Below are 21,779 nucleotides of genomic sequence, written 5' to 3'. Positions count from 1 at the left end.
CCACACTGCACAAATGCAGAAAGGCCTGTTGGTTTGTGGTAGAAAAACAGGACTTCCTGGTAGTTGTAGTCATGTCACTTGTTGACTCCCCACACTAGACAAATGCTAAACTCCCAAAGGTGTATTTAGACAAGTGCAGAAATACCTGTTGGTTTGAGTTACAGAAACAGGGCCTCCTTGTAGTTGTATTCATGTTACTTGCTGACTCCCCACACTACACAAATGCTAAACACCCAGGGGAGTGTACATCATTTGAGAGATGAGAAACAAGAGTATTTAGAAAAGTTTGAGGTACTAAATCAGGGCCTCCTGGTAGTTGTAGTCTTGTCACTCTGTGTGCTTCACAACACTTGACAAATGTATAGTCTTACAAATCTGTTGCCATACTGCAGTTAAGTTAGACCATACATTTACATGTTGACACATACTATGGGTCCTGGGATGACCTTTTGATATTGAAAAACGTACAGACCCCATTTAAACATATGGCACGTATTGGAGATTGATACATGTGATGGTATGTACAGCAATGCACATTGACAAGCTTAAATCTCTCCTACTCTGGGATTGCATATTGGGAAAGTGTATGAGCTACACAGTGGCAAAAGGGGAGATGTGAGCTCACAGGACATTGAAGATTTGTGACAGTTTTTGTGTTGTAGCTGACCAGACTTTGCTCCCCCTGCTATTCCTTTCAAGCCCTCAGAATGCAGGATGGCCAAGACCTCTCGTCCTAGGGAAAGAGTTGTAGTGGGGCCCTGGGAGGACCACCACCAGTCGTATTGACCTCTCTGTGTTACCTGGAGGCCAGGGAATGGACCTTCCCCCTCAGGTGGTTCTACCTCCTCCTAATGTCCTCCTTTGAGAGTAGGGTGGTAAATACAGCATTCACGCTGTTGACTATCCTTTGCCACTTTCCATTTTCCTACTAAGTGGAGTATGCTGGACTTCGGCACCAAATATTTGTGGCTTAACGCTAATGATTTTATCCAGCATGACTCTCAACTCAACTTCAGAAAAACAGGGATTTTTAGGACGTGACAAGGATGCAAATTAAAGTGGGTGACAGGGACTTACCTAGCAAAAATGTGATATAGGGAGTAAATGGACAAATGTGTGTGAAATGTGTTAAATGGGATGGTGAAAAGAGGGGTGCCTTATCTATTAATGATGAAAAAATGGTGGGCTCTGAATCATGGTCTGGGAAGGGGTGTGTTTTATAGTGTGATTTGCAGGTTTGTCAAATGGGCCAATGTATGCGTGCGGTGTTGTTTTGAATCCATCCAGTGGGCCAGTGTGTGTTGCTTCGCTGAATGCATACTGCAGTTGCTGACCAGTGTCAGCTAACCGCTGCAAAGAGACCGCCACATTGACTGTGCTGTTGTAATGGGCTCAGCGGTTGCCCACAGCCATGATGGCAATGGAGTTAGCATCGCCAAGATTTCAGGCCACTGCGAAGCTGGTGGTCACCCATTTGTTTTGGCAGTTCAGCCTGCATACATCGTAATACCATGGTCTGGAGACCACCAGCGCATTCGTAATCCGCCCTGTAGAAACCTGCACCTAGAGTATAACTATAGTAAATCAATATTATATACTATACATAATAACTATCAATTGCAAACTTACTTACAAATTATTAATTAATACTTAATTATTACTCAGCTTCCCACCCTATCCCTCCACAAACCTAACAACCCACTACAATAATATAAATTACTATTAACAGTTAAATCAACAATTCTAGATCACTTAAAATCAAAAACTATATTAAAAAAAATAGTAACATTTATACAAGCAATACTTACACATAAAATCAAAATATAAACTAAAACACATTAAAATAATTAAAACAATATTCTTTACAACCATAATAATGCAAACATTAATTACAGCAATTATATTCTTAGCAAAGATATCACTTACCTGATAAAACAATATTCGTGGCAACGATATTTATGCATCATGATATTTTTGAATTACAATATGTTCTTTCCCAATATTTCTGTCTCCCAATGTACCCTTGATATTTTGTTCAAATACCTAGTAAATGGTACAACATGTACTCAAGCCCTATAAATCAAAAGCTACTAGTGGGCTGCAGAACTCATTGTGTCACTCACTAGAATAGCACTTTGAAGCATTCAGGGGCTTCTACTGCATCCTTTAATGCAGTTTTATATTATCATTTTGACCTGGCAAACTATACCTTTTGTCATTCCTAAACCTTCCTTTTTAATACATATAAATCACCCTAAGATAGATACCCAACAGCCCCTAGGGAGGGGTGTCTGGTATTAAAAAAAGGTGACATGAGGTTCTAAGTTTAATATGTCCTGATGATGAACAACTTCCAAAGTCATTTAATCATTTCTCACTGTTCTAAGGTTCTCTATCCTGGTTGCTAAAAACGGGTTAACTGTTTACATTTTAGTAAATGGTTACTTCAGACCAGGTAGAGAAATTATGTTTACACTGAAATAAATTATAATTTAAAATCACCGTTAATGGTAAAGTCAGATTTCAAGTCAGAATCCTGGAAATGCCACTTTTCGGAAAGTTGCCTTTTGTGTGCCTAATGCCACTGTGCCTTTCTACCTATAACCAGTGTCACATGACTGTGGATTGTTGATTCATTCTAGACATAGGAAAAATGGGGCTTAGGTGTGGACAGGATTGGCCACCCTGACAGGATGGTTGGGAAGGGGCTCTACCCAGTCCCACTTATACTTTGAAAGGCTGTGCTTACAGAGTAAACAAGGGAACCCGACACCAAGCTTGCCCTTTCTTTTGTCACCTTTGCCAGTGGGGAGCCAAACCAGAATGGACATGAGAAATGGTATGAACTGGTTTGGGAGTGGGCTAGGGATCCCCCTCCACACACACACAGGCTGGTGCTGGGAATAAAAGGTGGTACTCTCAGACCCTACATCAGAATGTTCATTGACCAGTGGAAATTTAGAAGAAGGACTGCCCGGTTGTCTGAAGATCTGCCTTGCTGCTTGAAGGGCTGCCTTGTTGTCTTAAACAGGGAGATTTCTTTCTTTTGAGTCAGGAACAGGCATCTCTTTGTGGAGCTTTGTGAGTGCAGCAGGTGTAGATGTTCTGAATGCAAGCATTCTTTGGTGCAATTCAAGGGTCTAGCATGGCAGACCTTCTTCTTATGATGTTCCAGGCAGTGATCTGAGGAGCTCTTGCAGTTGTCTCATATTTATCCTCCATTCCGAGTTGTCAGGAGGGGTGGACACCCTAACAAATAAGGGTAAAGCTACTTTCTCATTCCCCAGCCCATGTCTAGGTTGGACTACAGAGGACTGTCCCCACCTGACGCTTGGTTGCATTGATGTTGATTTTTCCTCCTGTCTCTTAGCCAACACATGTATTAGGTATCTCAGTTGGGCCTGTCATAAATTGCTGAACACTCCAATGCCATCCAGGTAGGCCATACAGAACTCCTCCAGCCCTGAGAAAACACTGTTCACCAGGAGCTGAAAAGTGTCAGGGAATGTTTTAGTTCAAGGGGCAACACCTTGAACTGATATATCCCCAGTTGGACAGAAAATTCAGTCTTCTCCTTTGCATCTGGCACTAAGGCAATCTGAAGAACTCTCTGGTCAGATCCAAGGTGCTCAAGTATTTTATTTTATTCTCCAAAGAGAAAAAAATAGTATGTAGAAAAGCCCTCTTCAATACATTCCAAATTGAAAGAGTATTTACTTTTGCCTATGCCGTATGTAACTATTTTGCTATATCCAAAATGGAACAGACTTGGAGAGGAGTTTGTGATTATGGGACATCCTGTCATTTGTGGGGTTTCCACAAATGTGACACCCAGAGACAACAACACTGCTGCAGCTTACACTTTTTTCATTACATACCAGATTTGTAAAGGAAAATAAAGTGAATATGAATTGGGTACTGTAGGAAAATCAGTCATTAGTTGTGTGGCCTGCACAAGTAATGAGTCCACATTTTTCCCTCACTGGGAACCAAACACCCATTGCAGCTCTTGACTCTCTCAGGTAACCAAAGCAGAGCAGAGCAGTCCACTGCGTACTCAAGTGAGGTAATGTGGGCTAACAATCACCATTCGCTGGCACACAACAATAACATTCAATAAATAAATGATTGCCCACTTTGCGCTTTTCTTTTGAAAAAGGGCAAAAAAGTACATTTATTACGCACACACTACTCAGTACTATGCAGTAATTTACAAGTATACATTAGGCTGAGGAAAATGCCTTGCACTGGGGGGGGGGTCTAGACGAACAACCACATGTCAGAATATTATCATGTTAGGAGAAAATGCAATAGCCAATAATAATCATAGGGAAATGCACTTATTAAGGTTAATAAAACCCATACCTTTGGTTCAGTAAAAACTGTGAACATTATTCTTGGAGTTAAACATTTAAAAATAACAATAAAGCTTATACATTTTGGGCAGAAAGAACTGTCAACGTTATTTCATGAATAACACATTTATGAATGACTACTTCATGGGCTTCTGTGTGTTTCTTACTACATCCTTAACAATTAAGATACAGATGTCAATATAGTCGCTAGAAGGCATCACATTTTGATTACAGCACCTGTAACCACAGACTTCATCCCTAGAAGGTGCTACACAACACATACCCCTCTGTTAACAACCTTTAGGCCACAGTACTTGCAGTCCTAGGATTTCCCCCTTGAGGGCGCTGCACTCTTAGCTGAAGAGCACATGCTCCAGCCTTGTGAGCGTTTACACACTGGAAACAAACCCTGTGGAAGTCATCCGATGTGAGACCCTTCCAATTAAGGGTCAGGACTTCCAAACAAATCTTTTTGGGTCCGTTGGAGCCCCGCCATGCTCCTCAGCTGAGACATCATTTGGCCAGGAGGTAACGTGATCCATGACGACATTCGCGCTATGTATGCTGCGGTCGCCGCGTTAGCCACAGAACTAGCTGTGAGGCAGATCGGAGGCAGGAGGAGGCTTAGCAATCACCTCATTTTACACCATAAACGCTGTGTCAATATCAGCGTGCATTGGTGAAGTCGCCTTGAAGGCAGGAGGCAGCATAGGAATTACAGAGGATTCGCCCAATATTTCTAATGCACGGCGGTGCACGAAGGTACACAGGGTATAGGAGGAGTGGCCACCTCCTAGTCAAATGTGTGGGGAGGATAGAGATACTGTCCCCCCACCCTAAAAATACTAAAATACCAATACTAAATATTAAAATACTACAGGGAGAGGAGGAAATATAATAGTAATCAAGGAAAAAAGCAGCATAAGCAGGACATTAATGAAAGGCCATAAAAAAGGCAAAAGTACGGCAAAAGTGTGGCAAGACAAGACAGGGGGTAAAAGAGGTCTTATGCAGAAGCACTTATAAAGGAAATATGGAAATCCTTCCTCTCCTTCAGGAAATAAAGGGAAAGCAGAGGAGAGAAGCAAAGGGGAAAAGAAGGAAAGAAAAAAAAGAGCCAAAAAAGAATGACTGCATAATATATTATACCTCCCCTAGATGGAAGGTACATCAGATCTACCTGACAGAATATAGCAACACGGGGGGCAACGGAAGTGACTGGTACTGATGAAGGGTGACGGCCCCCCCATCTGTATCCAGCTATGTCCAACTATCCAGTCATGGATTCTTAAGAGCAGGGAAGCCATCTCCTCCCAGCATGCGGCGTTCCCCCCGAGACCTTCAGAGTAAGGGCTGGGTTCTCATTAAAGACTCTCAGATCCAGGCAAAGCATAAAAAATAAGCGTCTCATACCTTCAGATACGATGGCGAACGCTGAGTGAAGCACGAATATCAGTGGTCTTCAATTGTTTATGATCAATGGCTCCAGGCCTCGACTAGCTGTGCCTCCTAGCTCAAAAGATTCAGGCCCGCCTCACCCCTGTGAGAATTTTCCAAAAGAAAGAGGCCCCATTTGGACACAGGTCAAAGAGCAAGAGACGAAAGACAACTTAAATAGCTCTTGTAACCAGTGGACGACAACATCTAGTCTGGTATTTCACAGTGAAGAGTTTTGCGAGAGTGATGGAGCCCCTAAGCAACTCTATCCGTTATTTGGCAGAGGAGCAAGTAGCGGGCCAAAGGAGGTCCTTTTGGGACCTCAGCCCACCAGCCATACTGTTGTTTCGGCAGAGGATACTTATCCTCCCCCTGTCCAGCGCTGTTCAGATCTGGCAGGTCCCACCGGCCTCTGCCTGAGGTCATCTCTGAGCTCTGAACGATGCGTGGAAACTAGGACTGGCCACAAGAGACACCAGGCCGACTCACAACCCTATGCGGAACAGTCCGGCCGGAGAAGACATTATTCTTTCATAATCCCTGCTTCTTCAAATATTAAATGAGTTGAAGTCTCTAAAAATGTCACAGACGGAAGCGAACCAAAAAACAGAAACACAGTTAAATTTGATAAATGCAGCTTAAAACTCTAATCAGGGAGGTCAAACAGCGCCTCTTGGACTTGGAAGATGGACGAGTCCACCTTGCCCCTGTAATCTCCAAATGTCAAGACGATCTGCTGCAGCTGCAGATTAAGATGGAAGATGCAGAGAAGCTCTCATGCAGTTCAAATCTAAGATTTATCGGGGTTCCTGAAGGCCGTGAGAATGAGCAGATTATTACTGAATTGATTACAGATCTTGTTAAACAACATGTACTTCCAGAATTGGCAGATAGCCACCAGGATCTTTCTATTATGCGAGCTCATCAAGTGCCAGCGGTGCTAAGACCTAATGCTAAATATCCTCGCACAATACTGGTGAACTTTGGGGATTTTTGTATTAAAGAACGTATTTTGCAGCAGGCAATTAAGAGCAGAGTACATCAGATTCCTGGCGGCTATACTTTCAGAATCTTTTCAGACATGTCGGTTGCTGCTGCTCGTAGGCGGATGGAACTAAAAGAAATGATTCCAGTATTTCAAATGGTGGGAGCTCCGGCCGGGCTCATACAGCAATCAATGCTAAAAGTATTTTTCAAGGGCTGGTCAAATATAGTTCACACAGTCAATGTGGCTTGAACTTTGTTGCATGATATAAGTAATGGGGTAGGAGTGGGTTGAGGAGGGCAGCATTTATTGGGTCAAGTTTCACGGGTGGAAGGAAAGATATATATATATTTTTTTTTACAGGTACTCAGTGCACCTTGTTCTTATATGCTGTTCACTCTCTGGCTCTACTGACAACTAGATGCCATGCCAGAGCACCCAGTGGGGGTAGAAGGGGGGGATGGGAAGGAGAGCGTGGGAGGGGTATGGGGTTAGTTCAGGGAAGGGCAGCGCTCTGAGAAACCATAGGCGGGAGGGCTTCAAGGCCAGAGTGCTCAGGGAGGGGGGTGGGTAGCTTGGGATACAGGGGAGGAAAGGGAACAAGGTCCCTTATGTTGAGAACATTTAGTTTTTTTTCAAGAGGTAGCATACATTGGCTTTGGCTGGAGAAGGATGATTAACAAACTAACCAATAATAATGGTCAAGCTTAAAGTTATTTCCTGCAATGTGAATGGCATCTCAAATAGGAAGAAATATAAGGCAATGTTAAGATGGTTAAGTTCATTCAATCCTGAGGTTCTTTACTTTCAAGAAACTCATCTAAAAAGTAATAGTCCCAAAATATCTATTCCAAAACAGTTCTCCGCAGCTTTGTTTGCATAACCTGGGTTGGCAGTTAGAGGGGTGGCAATATATCTTAGTAACAGACTAGACTGGGCAAGAAAAGATGTCATTAGAGACCCCAACAGGAGGTGGATCTGGCTCAAAGTTATACAAACAGGAGCTCAAGTTAATCTGGTTAATTACTATGGTCCAGTTACGGATGAAGTAGAGCCATTAATGCAACTTTATAATATAGCTATGAGTGCCACATGCCCTTTTTTTTATCGGAGGCGATTTTAATTATATTCAAGATACAACACTAGATACTTCCAACGAGGCAAAAAGGCAACTTAAACCTAAAACTAAAAGGCTTCTGAATGTAATGAAAAGTGATTTCCAGATAACAGACCTTTGGCGAGCAGGACAGCCTGTTGTCACTCAATATACATGCTATTCACACCTTTATAAGACTGCCTCCCAGATAGATTTCTATTTAGTATCCCAGTCGCTGAAGAAGTCAGATTAAAATAATTAGGCAAATGCTTTCTCTGATCATTCCACGGGCAAGGCGACGGTAGAATTGGACTTGCCTAACAAAGAGAGACCGAGATGGCATTTTGACAGATCTTTGATAACTAATCAACAGTGGGTCTCAGGTATGAGAAAATTCATACAGGATTTCTTCCAGTTTAATTGAAATTTTGCTTCCCTGTTTAATGTATGGGAGGCATTTCAAGCACAACCCAGGTGCCAAATTATTATTTTTATTAAAGCAGCGCAGAAACACCTCAAAGAGAATTACAAATAAAAAAAAAACTACAGGAGGCAATAGACAAGGCATCGGAGGACTGTATCAGATCAGGGGGGTCATGAAGTGGCTAGGCGTAATATTAACCAAAAGAGAACTAAGCTTAAAGAATTTTTTATTCTGGAAGAAGTAGCTAGCTCAAGGGCGTATCCGCAGCAGGTTTATGAAGAAAGTAAACTGTATGGTAAGCACTTAGCTTGGGCCACTCATATAAAACATGAAAAGCAGACAATTAACCAAATCCAGGACCCTGAAACTAGTACAGTTCTCAATGAAGACAAGGATATAGCTTGAGTGTTTATGTTACATTATTCTAGAATCTATGAGATAGACTATACGGTTTCGCTCTCGCAGCTAAATCAGTATTATAGCCCTATCATGCTACCTAAAATGTCGTTAAAGATTCAAAACGATGTAGTACAGAAGATTATGCTGCTGGAGATCAAGGGAGCCCTTCAGAGAATACCAAGTGCAAAGGCTTGTGGTGGCGATGGTTTTCCAATAGAATTTTATAAAACTTTCTGCGAAGAGCTCACACCGTTCTTGACAGAATTATGTAATGCAATACTTGAGGACGCAGAAATACCTTTAATGTTTAAGGAAGCAATAATAGACAGCTTTTTGAAAAAAGATAAAAATCCATTGAAACCCGATGCCTCTCACCCAATTAGTCTGCTAAATGCCAATTATAAAATCTTAACAAAGGTCTGGGCTATCAGGATCGCACAGTTGTACAGCAATTAATACATAAAGATCAGAACAGTTTTGTAGCCAGTAGGATGATGACATCCAATACAAATTTTTTGTTGCAGGCAATAGATTACTTTGCGGTCAGCATAACTCCTGCAGTAGTAATAATGTTAAGAGGCAGAGAAAGCAATCGACCTAGTTAATTGGGAAGCCTTGGTATACAGCCTAACTCAATTTGGCTTCACCTTTGCAATTTACTACAATGATAAGGCGGTTGTATCAGGGTGCTCAGGCTAGAATTGTTATCAATTAAAAAATTAGAGGAACAATTCAGATTAAAAGAGGTACTAGACAGGGATGTCCCCTTTCCCCTATACTTTTTGCCTTTTTTATTTAGCCTCTTGCACAGATAATACGCAGTTTGAAAGAAATTACTGCACCAGTACCGGAGATGCCTAAAATTAAACTCTTTGCCGACGACATAATTCTATATTTAAAACTAGGGATTGATAATGTACAAAGAGTTCTTGATAAAATTAATGAGTTCACGCCATTAGGGGGATATGAGATTGATGAAAACAAAATGGAAGTTCTCCTATTTATCGGAGGAACAGAGAATCTTCCCTATGTTCTACGACAGAAAGCTAATTTATCTGAACCTGTTAGGTACTTAGGGATTTAGGTTACGAAGAATTATGGATCCTTGTTCAGTCTTAATTATTTTAGGATGCTTGCAAAAGTGCAAGCACTTTTCTATAGATGGGTAGTTCTACCGTTGACTCTGATAGGTAGAATCTCTTTAATTAAAATGTAAGTTCTCCCACTCTTTCTTTTTTTATTTAATAATGTTCTGATAAGAATAAACAGCTCCTATTTTCATGAACTAGATACCATGATAGGACATTTTCTATGGAGGAAAAAAAAAACAAGGGTGAGGCTTTCAGTTATTCAACTAGATGAGGAGCCAAGGGAGTTTGGCACTTCCTAATTTTTTAGTTTATTACTAGGCTGCATTGCAGGATATATTGGCACGACATTTAACTATTGAAGCAGCTATGGATAATTTTATTATCAATAGAATGATCATAGAATCAGCCATAAGTCTCCCAGCATTTATAAAAATGACAAAACTCTAAAAGAAACCTCAATATAAATATATACACGACTTTGGTAAAAGACTTGAAATCTTATGTAAAACATATCAAATACCGTCAGGTTATATTTCTCTACAATTACAGGAGTATAAATACATCAGCTTACATCTTCCAGAAGCAGCGATATTACTATGGAAAAGCAAAGGGTTTAAAGAGATAGGGGATTTTATATTAAGAAATAGATACATCATTTGGGAAGAGGTTGAAACCAGATTTAGCGATGTGGTAACTAGATTCTTTCTGAGTTTTTTTCAGATCTCCCATTTTCTTAATACTATTTCACCCAAGGAAAGCACCCAAGAACACCCAATATGGGGGGCTCTAATTAGAAGTAAAGTACTTGGTACAGGAAATTGGTACAGATGGTTAGCGGAACGATCTACTTCGGCAATAATTACAGAATTCAGGGATAATTTTCTATGAACAACACAATGTCTAATATCTAATGAAGAGTGGAGAATTATTTCCGAAATAGGGTGTAAATCCTTGAGGGCAGCCAATTCTAAAAGAATGTCCTTTCTCTCTAGATGGATGGCCTACACCACTCCTGAAAAAATACATAAAATGTCTCCGTCATTTCCTGACCAATGCTTCCACTGCCACCAGGATGCAAGGGGGAATTGGCTTCACGTATTTTTTGACTGCCCCAAATTAAATACTTTTTGGTTGGAAATAGAGGAGGTAATGAACCACACTTCAACCTTTAGAATTGCTCTTGATTCAAATCTAGTACTGTTTGGAGTCTCTGAAAAAACACGTCAGCTAGCAAAGCACCAACAATACTTTATAGCAATTATCTTTGCAGTAGCTCTATCATTAATACTTCAGTTATGGCTTACACAGATGATTCCCACTATCCAAATCTGGAGGAATAAAATGCTAACAACTAAAAACTACGAGGAGGCATATTCAAAACGTGTTGAGAGTATGAACAGGTTCTCAGTTATATGGCAGTATTTAGAGATGCAATAAGTCATGAATAAGGGAGGTGGCAGGTACATGGAACTAAGGCTTGTGAATATAATATATGCACTATATAAAATGACAGAAATCTCGATGTGACTATAATCGAAAAAGTGACTTGAATTTACATTTTATTGAACGAAGACTGATAGCAAGGATGTCTTGATCTCACCAGCCAAAGAAAATAGTTTGTTAAGGATCGATGCTACTAAAGATTAATGTTTTTTTTTTTCTGTATATGTATACCTGAAATGATAATAAAATAAAACAAAAATGTTTTTGAGTCTTGTTGGGGGAGCTGTGGCATTTCTGTAATCATGTGTGCATTCGTTCGGTGCTAGGGGGCATTCCCATCATCTGGTGCCCATCCAAACTGCAGAAATGCCTCTTTGAAAGCCAGGCCCTGCTGGGTACTCCTCGTGAGCCATGAATATTTAATTAACGGCTTTCCCACTGTGCTGGTGAGAGCCACGTCCTTTATTTTCTTTTGTGTGTGCTTCTGCTGCAAGGCCTCGCACCTTTAGTTGTGGGGGGTGTCCTGCCTCACTTGGGCCCCCCAGCATGCTCCTTTTGTTGGGGAGGCAGCCTAGGCAGTCCACACTTGTCTGCCCCGGGCCGACTCCCATGGGACTTTCACAGCTCCGTGTGACTGAACGAGCCGACATGTGCTCTTTCCCTGCCCTCTCCTGTGGGCAGGATGTGTCCTTGTGCGGTGGCCATCCGCCACACATGGGGTAGTGGAGCAGCACTCCCTCTTGTCTTCCTCAGCCTTCGGGCCTGGGGATAAGGTCCTTGGTCCCTCCCTTCCTGATCTTGATGTGGGCGTAGTGCAATAGTGCATCTCCCCATTTACTGCCATTGATGGCCCAATTATGGGATTCTGGCCCCCCAGTTAGGCAACCAGCCTGGGGGATGGGGTCCCCAGACTCTAAGGAGCATCCAGGAATGGACCTCGTGTAAAGCTCTCTGCCAGCTCTAGTTTACAGGATTCTCTCTTCACCCAGTTGAATGAAATCATCTGCGCAGCGGACCTCCACGCACTTTAGGATTGCGCTGGGGTCAAAGGTCACAATCCTCCGCAGGCTGATATCGCCGCCCCCATTGTGCTGTTTTACTTGGTCCTGGTCTTGTTTTACTCCTCATGGTGAGCCCTAGCCAGCTGGAGCACTTCTTTAGGCCTCCTGTCCTCAAAAGTGACAAATGATCTCTCTTTGTTGTCCCTCTGTGCTTCTCTCCTCCTTGGTGCTGAAGTCCTGTCTTTTCCCCAACTAGTCCTTAGGGGGTGTAAGGTGACCAGCTTCCCTAGTCCTGGGAAGAGTCCCACTGGTCCTGGGGTCAATTAGCCCCAGTGTCCATCAGAAAACAACACCCAAGACAGAGCTCTCCCCCTGAGCAAGACATTTAAGCAGGGGTTGAAGGTTCCAGCAGGGATGCACCCCTAGCCTATCGTGGGGTGCCACGTCACCTCTCATCCCTGTTACAACCTTCCTGCACAGCAAGCTGAGAAATTTCAAAATGGCATCACCCAGGAGTCACTTGCCACATCTGCTCTGCTCCGCCCCTCTCTAACATCACTGCCAGGGCCTTACCCAGCAACTCTTCAAAGTTAGTCCTTTCCTAGCTTGGCCCTAGAGGTCTGGGCCTTTCTCCTTTGTTTAGTGGGCTTGGGCAGGCCCATCTCTGGCAGAGTGTGACAGCTGCCTTACTGATGCAGAGCACCCCACCACACCAGCCCCTCTTCAAGAGCTGAGTTAAGCACTATTAATTGTTCCCTTTGTAAATGTAGTCCTTTGTTCCTGCCACTGTAGAGAACTGTAATTAACTTGGCAAAGCAGAGTGACAAAATGCCTGGGCTCTGATCCTGACCTGATCCAGAGAAATATGACATCCCTGGCGGACCCATAAGCTGTACAGATATAAATGACAGAATTGATTTTTCCATACAAGTTATTCCCTAAATCTGTATCTCTCTGGTTTCTGTAGGCCATGGAGAAGTAAAGCTGCAGTCTAAGACAGCCCTCCCCATAGGTGTATAATGGAGTTTTCACTACAGACAAAACTGTAGACCACACCAACCTTCCCTATGAGTGTACACTAATGTTATGAGGCCTACCCCAGGTCAATGCCCAACCCTGCAAAGCCCCTTCTGCCAGGCAACCTGTGCACAGTTACCGGGCTGTGCACGGCAAGAGTCTCCCATACTCAGTCCTTAAACATGTGGACACACGTGTGCACATGTTCACGTGTGACCAGTCAAGTGCCCTTTACCCTTGCTACGTTGCAGTGGCCTTATCTTAAAAGGCAGACAATGGTGGTAAACATGCACAGTCTATTTACAGTGAGTTTACTGTGGATGAATCACTGGTTAGGAGGCTCACCCTCAGTAAAAAGGTCAGATATCAGGTGGGCAAAAAAGCAAAAACTATCCTGACAGATTTGATGAGCAGAACCCATTTCAGGCATCAATGAAAACTATATCCATTTAACATAAACAACTTAAAATTTTGAAATGCCAAAACTACAATGCAGTTGTAGGGAATTCTAGCAAAAATGGATGAGAGCTCAGACATTTTGAGAAACCTAAATAGCACAACTGTACATTATGCGGCTGTCACTTGGAGCATAAATACAAATAAGCATAGTGGCTGCCATCTCCCTCTCGCCACTCACCAATTTACGAGCACAGTGGCTGTAGAAGAACTGTAGCAAATTAAAGTGCTGCTAAAATGCTGCTAATTTTTCATTTTGTGCTGCTAAATTTTTATTTTTCTGCTGCTAAATTTGCCAATCTGCCTGCAACATCTTGGGTGGGGGTAGGACTAGGAATATACCTACTTAACTGAGGAAAGAAAAAGTTTTGTGAGGGTCTTTACCGTGGATCTGACGCATTTTCATGCCAGACGTGCAAGTGTCACTACTAGAAAACCTAAAAAGGTGGATATTGAATTTCTTCAAAGGAGGATACTATTGGACTTACAGAAGGACATGTACCTGTGAATACAAATTGTCACTTTTTAATCTTGACTCTGAAGAAGCGATCTCAACATGTATTGGCTTCAGAAGGTTCTGCATATAGATACTGAAGAACGGATAAAGCCTGAGAAACTATGTCAATAAATAAGGACTTATTGAAACAACCACACCACCGCCTATTTCACTAAAATTAGTTATTGGAAGTGATGGGGTCTCTCAGGAAATGAAATATAGATCTTTGATTACTGTTCAATACAAAATGGTCCATATGTTAATCTTCTCACAAATTTCCCGTTAGCTGGTTTCTTAATTCGATGATTTGTTTGAGAAACCCTCGTCAAATCTACAAAAATGACCCTTCTAAATTTTGTCTAGTTTTCAGAAATGCTCACACGTAAGTTTCATAATTAATTTTTACTAGAACTTGCAAGCAAGGAGAATCGTAAACCACAAAACCGTGGCATGTCGTCCTCCACTGTAATCTTTGCAACAATATGAGCGCAGAAAAGTTATTTTATTCACGTTTGCCCATCGCTTACGGAAGGCTGGTAATGAAAGAAATTGTAACATAGCAAAGTTTTTGTTGATGCATTAAAAAATACATTGTGGCAAGTTTTTCAGACCCATGCAGATGTAATGGCACATACTGTGTTTCATTACAATCCCCAACTGTTTGGCGGCTGCGGGGAGGACTTACAGTATATTTCGCCTGCATGAAGTTTACCTTTGCAGGGAAAACCTGAGCATATAAGGGGTTAAGTGTATTGCTGTATATTTAGATTGTTACAACAGCGCCCTCACTCACTTTTCTTTGGGAATTGTGTCACTGATTGGATAAAATTATCAAAAGTGAGCCAAAGTTGCCATTTGTGGAAATCAGTTTACCTTTCAGCTTCCACGTGGGGAGGCAGGGTTAGAGCTCAGTCCCAGTTTACATCTTCATTATGACTTCTTTGCCCATTGCCATTCAGATGCCTCAGGGTCTGGGTGAGGCACAGAAAACAATACTTTTCGCAGCACGGCCAAATAACAAAGCAATAACATTTCTGTGTTTTAATTAGAACTTGCTACTACAGACTTTTTGAATTTTATAGTGCTTCAAGTACCCGTTTTCACTAGTGCCAGACTATTGTACTTATTGTATTACCTTTTGTACTGTATTACCTTTAGATGGGCGAAAGCCTGAATATCGAAGTTCTTCATTAAAGTTCTCCGCAGAAGTCCCGTCAGCTCATTTATTAAATACTGATATTTAGCACGTTTTATCCCTGTTATATTTCCGCTTTTATTAATATAAATTTTAACTATATCTTATCACCTGCTCCTTCTCTTTCTTAACTGTAGATTTATTCGACCCTATTATTGTTCACCGCGACTATAATGCAGATCCACAGGTTTGACCCCTAACCTCAGCTGCCTAATTCTGCATGCAGCCTCGTGGTTTGCTGTTCAATCTCCATTTGTATGCGATTCACACCTACTTTTACATCTTTCATCTCCCCTTCTGTAATTCACCTCTCTCCCTCATTAAATCTGCTCTGCAAGAAAGACGTTTTTCCCAAATGATCACATCATCTACATTCACAGAGTAATAGCCAAAGTACCATTCTCCTAATTAATTGTGTGTTTGCAATACAGATGGGTATTTTGCCCTCAAGCGGCCTCATCATCTTCAGTCAAAGTATTTTAGAATATATTATTACTCACAAGAAGATGGCAGACTAGCCTTTAGCAGTTGCAACATGTGAATGTAATTAACATCCAATAATCATTTATCTGCATTTGAGACAGACTTGCCAAATCATCTAAGTGTCACGCCATCTCCCTTTAATTAATTTGTGACACCCATTCTTTCATATTTCACATGCATTCACTTTTTGGGCTACATGTGTGTATGCTTCCAGATCTTCACAATTTTCCAGCCTCTGTTTATTAGTGGTAAATTATAGGGATTCGTTAATGCTCGGATTACTTACCAGTAATCTTCATTACCCCGATCTTTCCCTCCTCGTCCCATTCCTAACGCTATGGAGTGGATGCGCCCATTCACTCCTCACGTCACCTTTAGAAAGCTACTTCTTCCCTTTCCATGAAATATATATAGCTCCTCCCATGCCTAAGAACTTCCTGAGTATCACCAAGCACCACACCACCGGCTGATGAAAGACCAGGGAGGGACGTACAGAATGGGATGAGTAAGAAAGAATCGGAGTAATGAAGATTACCGGTAAGTAATCTGAGCATTACCTCAGCATAATCCTTACTCATTCCTTTCCTAATGTTATGGAGGAATGCCCAAGCAAGACCACTTTCAGCAGCCCCCAAGCAACCACAAGAGACACAAAGTAGAGCAACATCAATGGTAGTGAGCCAACAGAGCAAAAACCATGTGCCAATCACAAATTACAACCCTCCCAGGGACCCAACCAGACCCAACCGAAAGGGCCCTAGTCAGGAGGAGGAACGAGCAGCCACCAGGAGTACTAAACCAAAGGACAACCTTGGACCCTGAGCCATACTCAACCAGAAATGGGAAGCAAGAGCAGAGGGAGAGGACCACATGTCAACCTTGCAAACGTCCCGAAGGGCAGTATCAGGCCAACCACAAGGCAGCTATAACCCGTGTGGAATGGGCTGCAACACTACCTGGAACCACACTGCCCAGAGCATGGAAGGCAGAAAAAAATCATAGACCAATCCAATGAAACAAAGCATTAGAAGCCACACAGAATTGGTGCAGTGAAATCTTGTATCTGCATCAAAAATGTAATGCCTTCTCAAAGCAGGCGTTAAAGTGACACAAGGCATTTTAGAATGGCGGCCTGCCATGCATTGCACGAATAGCATCATTTTTTGATGCTATTCAAGCAATGTGTCATTTTAGCACCACAGATGTGTCAGGATTTCTGACACGTCTGTGGACACTGTTCTCCATTGAATTCCGTATTGTAAATACAGCGCTATCATGGCGTCATTAGGGGAGTGCTGAACAGCACAAGAAATCCGATGCATCAATGGCAATGCGTCAGATTCTTGTAAATAAGCCCCTATGTGTCTGTCTCTGAGACAAGAGGCACAAGCCGAGAGGTCTTGCGGGCATGGATGGTATGCAATCGTTTTTTTATGCAGGAAAACAGCAGGCACAAAAGATGCACAGTCAGGGATACATGAAATGCCTATGCATTTGTGAATTTTAGCCATTGGTCTGACGCTTCGATTGTCATGTTTCAGTGACTTGATAATTTTCACATCTTCCAATGCACTAACGCAATAGGCAGTGCAATCACCTAAACTCTGTTATCCCTCCTCACCATGGAGCCTGTCTTTGGTTCCCAGAAAATGCCACCTAGGGAAACAAAGTTTACTGGGTGAAAAAACTTATTAAAGGCAGAGACAGCCCTCAGCAGGAAGGGAAATACCAACTTTCACTAACAAGCATGAAAACTTTTGACATGCATTTCGTCAACATTTCAAGTTCCACCGATGGCTGTTCCACATGAATATGTTACATTTTTTAGCCTACGTTTGGTAACTAACCCTGCTCAAATTCCTAGACAGACTTACTGTATAACATGTTTTTTACAGAGAAGGGAATGTGGTAAGAAGGGCCGATTTGCCGGGCGATGGGCGGACCTCTCACTAAGATAGAAATATATTGAGGCTGCAAGCTTGGAAACTTTCACAATGTCTTTATCTCTCCATAAGTCCTGAAGAGGCCAATATGTAAAAGGGCCGTAGCGCTTTGACCTTTAGACAAGGAGGTTGCATAAAAAATAGTTAACGCATGGACTTGGATTAGAGCTCATATCTTTCCCTTAATAAGTACTTAAGAAAAGCAGACATATTTGATGTGATAGTGTTAACGCGTGCTTCTATGTTAATTTATTACACATTAGGACTCGTTTTAGGCCAATGAATCTTGTGACCCAGTGGAGAGACACCGTAGGACGAGATAACTGATCAATATGTCAAGCAATATATCAATAATGTCATCAATATTCACCACCACAATGCACTTTACTTTGGATGAAGACATTAATCAAATTGTCGACGCAACTATGACCTTTCAGTCATGAATAACCACACCTTTGATAGAATTTTATGAATTTTATTCCCTGTTAATTACAATCTTCGAGCAGAAGAGTTAATCTCAATACCAGGAAACATAAGAGCATAGTCACAATATGGCAACTGTGATAAGATTTCATTAATGCAAGAATCACAAACATAAGAACATAGCATGGCGTGAATATAGATCATAATACAATAAATGTCATATATGTCTTAGTTCAGCATAGCGTAACGTCAGTCATTTGTCTATTTGCGTCAGTTAAAGTGAACTCCTGTCCTAACCACTAATTAGCATCAGCATGTTGGGCTTCATGCAAAAACAATTTAGAACACCAATTTAGAAAACATCTAACTATGGTCTCTATCAAAATGAGCAGTTGGTACCTAGAAAGGAAAAGCAAACAGACAAACTACAAATTGCATTGTCATAATTACCCTCCAAGGATTAGGTCAGCACTCAGGATCAATCTTCGTCTTCAGGACATCGGTCAAAACGCCATCAGTCTAAACTTCGTCTAAAGGACAGGGGACACTTCCCTCTTAAGGAGGAGAAGTGTGTAAGGCAGTTCATGGGTGAAGATGGTTTTAATAAGTCTCAAAGTCACCAAACTGAGTGACAGAGTTTCTGGATAAAATCAATAGCATTCCCTACCTAGTTCTGTTTACCTTTCTGTGACATGGGTTGTTATCCCTTTTTCGTAATACCTTCCCCCAAAATTCTATTGGACATTTGCTATACCCCACTATCTTTAACCTATCAAATTATACATTAGGAAATTCTAATCGTCACCCCACGATAATTCATAACACTTTGATTGGTCTTCATAATTGGCGTCTTCGGAGGTGGCACATCCAGAGGTTACTTCACAGCTTGGCACGTTTTCTCGGGTTATGAGTTCCTTTGTTCATGGTTTAAACGTCCTTGTACATTACATTAATCTACATTTGTTTCAACTTCGTGTATAAACCCATACTAAAGCAGCAAGCATGCGGATAAGAACAGGATTGTACTGATACATTGAGTTGAAGAAAAAGAACATTTTTGCAGGGTTATGGCCCTTTGCGAGTCAGCACACTGAAAAACAGAAAAATGCTTTTAATATGAGAGCCAGGCAGCTAAAACCTTCATCTCACGCTAACTTAAGTCCTATGAGATTTTCAATATAAATGCAATATCATAATCGTTAATATAACTTGATTAGTCATAGCATTAATGATTCTATTTATGAGTTATTAGTTCGCGTATACATTGGTGGCCACACACATTATAGTCATAATTCAAATGCACGTTTAAGCAAAATCACTATTATTGTTGTTTTCTTTGCAACATCGTTAAGCATTGATATGAGCATTTCATTTTAATATATGTTATTTAACATACACTCTCTCAATAGCTTTGGCAACCATCTCTTTCATGTGGATGACAGTCTCGATACAATCTGACAACCACATTTTCAAAATAATTGTAGAGACCAATGAAGACAGTGTCTTTATATGTGTGTATATTTGTATATATGTTTCTGTAAATAATTGTGATGTAAGTCTATTTGTACATTATACATATGACGTTTGTTTGTCGCTTTGGTTTTATGTCCAAAAAAATCAAGAGAATAACTTTGTTGTAATTAAAGTACATTTCCAATGATCAGTTTAGAAGTTCATTGTGAGTAATTCAATATTTGGATCTGTTCCTACTATTGTACCACTTTTGTTTTTGGAGTACATTTATTCTACCCAGGTATAGTAGGGTTATTAGGGTAAACCCCTTGTTTTTCTTTATATTACTGTATAACATGGGGCAGACCTTATTTTGTGTCCTCCCATTCCCAGTGACTCATAATATTTTAAATATGCCAACACAACAGGATATGTGTTGCTCACATTTCACAAAATAGTATCTTATCTGCACACTAAGTAGGAAGAATTTAGATAAGATAGGGGTTTTTTAAAGGTCCTGAAGAAAGGACTGTAATATGTTAGGTTCAGTAGCAGGGCCAAAATATGTTGACCAATAGATGGCAGCGAGAAAGGACCCTTGATTGTCACCAAACTTTCCACCCCTTTGTTTTCAACCTTTTATAGTTTGGATGTACATAACTAAAGAAATTTAGAACTCTCTGCCATAAAATAATTTTAAACCTCTGTTTTTGTAACCCTTCAAATTTCAACACAGCTCTTCAATAAGCTATTTAACAAAAAGGAAAAGGAACTCAGTAGGAACACACCCTGCGGAATGGTGGTGCTGGTTAAAGAGGAGCCTAAGATAAATCTTGCCATCTAGAGTGGGAGAGCTGATCAGTCTTTTTTTTTAGAAAAAAATGCATTGGATATACAACCAAATGTCTGAAAACTTTGCCTTAAATGGGAAGGAAGTTTAACAATTTGTGATAATCTTCCCATGCTTCTAAAATAGATCCTCATCAGTCTTCTATTACTTTATCACTGAGGATAGTGCATTGCTTTTTTTATTACATCACATACATTAAAAAGTGTAGATGATTTTCAATGAAGAAATATGCATGCAACATGAATTGTGTTTCATTCTCTGCAGGTTAGCTTAAAAAATTACCTGAATGCTCAGCTGGTTAGAAGAAGATCTCATCCTTTTGGAGATACAAGGTTGACATTCTCACCTGCTTTTATTATGAGTATATGTTGATCTGGCAAACTAGACTACAACATTGTACCGGGCATGTACTAGAAAGGACTGAGGGCCTCATTTATGAGGCCCGTGGCACAGGGCGGTGCAGCAAGTGCCTTGCTTTGCCACCCTACCCCACCGGGAAAGGGCAGACATGCACTTAATCTGCGTGATATGGTGCATTTCTGTCCTCTCCCCCAGAGCTGGCGCAGCAATTTCTACTTAGCGCCAATGCAGGCATCCTTTCACCATGGTACAAGGATGCCTTCGTTGTTGGATGATTGTTTTTGTGCAGGAAGGAACACTTTCAGGCACAAAAACAATCAAGAGTTGTTTTTCTCTTTCTATGTATGCTGCATAATGCAGCACACATAGAAAGAGGAAAAAATTGGGAGAACTAAAGATATTTTTCCCTGTTGCATATTCTTACACCACCCCTGATGCATTCCCAGACTTGTAAAGCTGGGAATGCATCAGATTTGTTTAGGTTACATGGGTGTTGCGTGCTGACCAGGGTCGATTCCTCTGTGGCAGTGAAGGAGTGTCCCCCACACACTACTGTGCAGAGAGCATCAAAAATAGAATGGTAATAAAGTGATTTTATTACCATTTTATTTTTGACGCTTTCTGCCAGCAAACAGAGTTCGAGGGCAAGGTGAGGCCAGTGTGTCACTGCTTCACAGCAGTGAGGAGTATCTACTTCAATTTGAAGTGTGCATGTTGGTTTTGCCGGTTACCTTGCTATGACAAAAAAGGAAGGAATGAGGGTGGCCTACCATGGGCAGGGCCATGCCCTCACCCGAAAAAAGGGTGTGAAAGCAGTTCTGTACGCCCTTGGGGCATATTAGGGGTCTGGCCCAATCTGCGCAGGAGGGGAGC

Source organism: Pleurodeles waltl, chromosome 12 (assembly GCF_031143425.1).
Source record: "Pleurodeles waltl isolate 20211129_DDA chromosome 12, aPleWal1.hap1.20221129, whole genome shotgun sequence".
NCBI lineage: Eukaryota > Metazoa > Chordata > Amphibia > Caudata > Salamandridae > Pleurodeles > Pleurodeles waltl.
The sequence above is the reverse complement of the archived record's forward strand: the minus strand, read 5'-3'. Positions refer to the sequence as shown.